Here is a 1,093-nt window from a genome sequence, read left to right as displayed (position 1 = left end):
ACCGGCCCGACTCTCACCGCCTCTGCCTCACCGGCTCCACTCTCACCGTCTCTGCCTCACCGGCACCACACTCTCTGATGCTCCAACCATAACTCGGGTACACCCTCTTCAACATTCTGCCCGTGCAGGACACGGCCCCTGCATTCAGCTCCTGCCACGCAGTTCCCAGTCGCAACCCAACTCCTTCCTGAGAAGGACTAGTGCCCTGCTGCAGGATGGTGAGGACATCACAGAGTACCACAGGAGGCAACAGAGACAGTAAGAGAGTACAGGACATCCAGCAGAATTTAAAGAAGCTGAGAAAGGCACAGAGGAAAGGAAGAGAATTGACATAATGGCGGCAGAATGTTGAAGAGGGTGTACCCGAGTTATGGTTGGCAGAAACTTTCTGTTGGGATTTAAGTAGGATCAAGGAAGGTTGAGTCACAGCATAAAAAGCAGGTCAACCTGCAAACCCTAAGTCCCAGTCCTGCACAGAGCCAGGGGTGGGCTGGAATAACACATGTATGTCTCACAGAGCCACATAACTATTTAAATGATTAGCTGCCTTGAAACAAATCAGATTTGCCATAACTACAGTATGAAACTTGATGTGCACAAAACAGAAAAGATCAGAGCAAATCTAGACATTCTCCTGGATAATTCAGCTACCCTTTTGGAGAATAGTCCCAATTCACCTTAGTGAGGGTGTGTGATAAGCTGCTCTTCAGTGGAGCTAAGCCACCCTTTTGAGAGACGAAGGTTCCCAATGGGAGAGCCAATGTACCCTTTTGAAAGAGATTAGGTTTCCTTTTGGATCAGTAAAGGTAAACATGCTAGGAAAGTGCATAAATGCATTGAAATTGCCAAGCAGTCAAAGAACTGTCAATGTTGTAAAAGAACTGTCAGAACTGCCAAGAGATTTAACTTGATTGCACTTAAAATTTAAAGAAAGTATTGTGGACTTAAAAATGGTCCATGCTAAGTATTTCAAAGTACCTGTTCACACAAGCCTAAAGTCTATAATTATAAGATTGTACTACATGATTGACTTCCTGAACTATCAGTTTCACAGTGCCTGTTAATTATCAATTTTATTGACAGCATCCGAGCA

Source organism: Rhincodon typus, chromosome 1 (assembly GCF_021869965.1).
Source record: "Rhincodon typus isolate 14 chromosome 1, sRhiTyp1.1, whole genome shotgun sequence".
Taxonomy (NCBI): domain Eukaryota; kingdom Metazoa; phylum Chordata; class Chondrichthyes; order Orectolobiformes; family Rhincodontidae; genus Rhincodon; species Rhincodon typus.
This window is presented reverse-complemented; position numbering follows the sequence as displayed.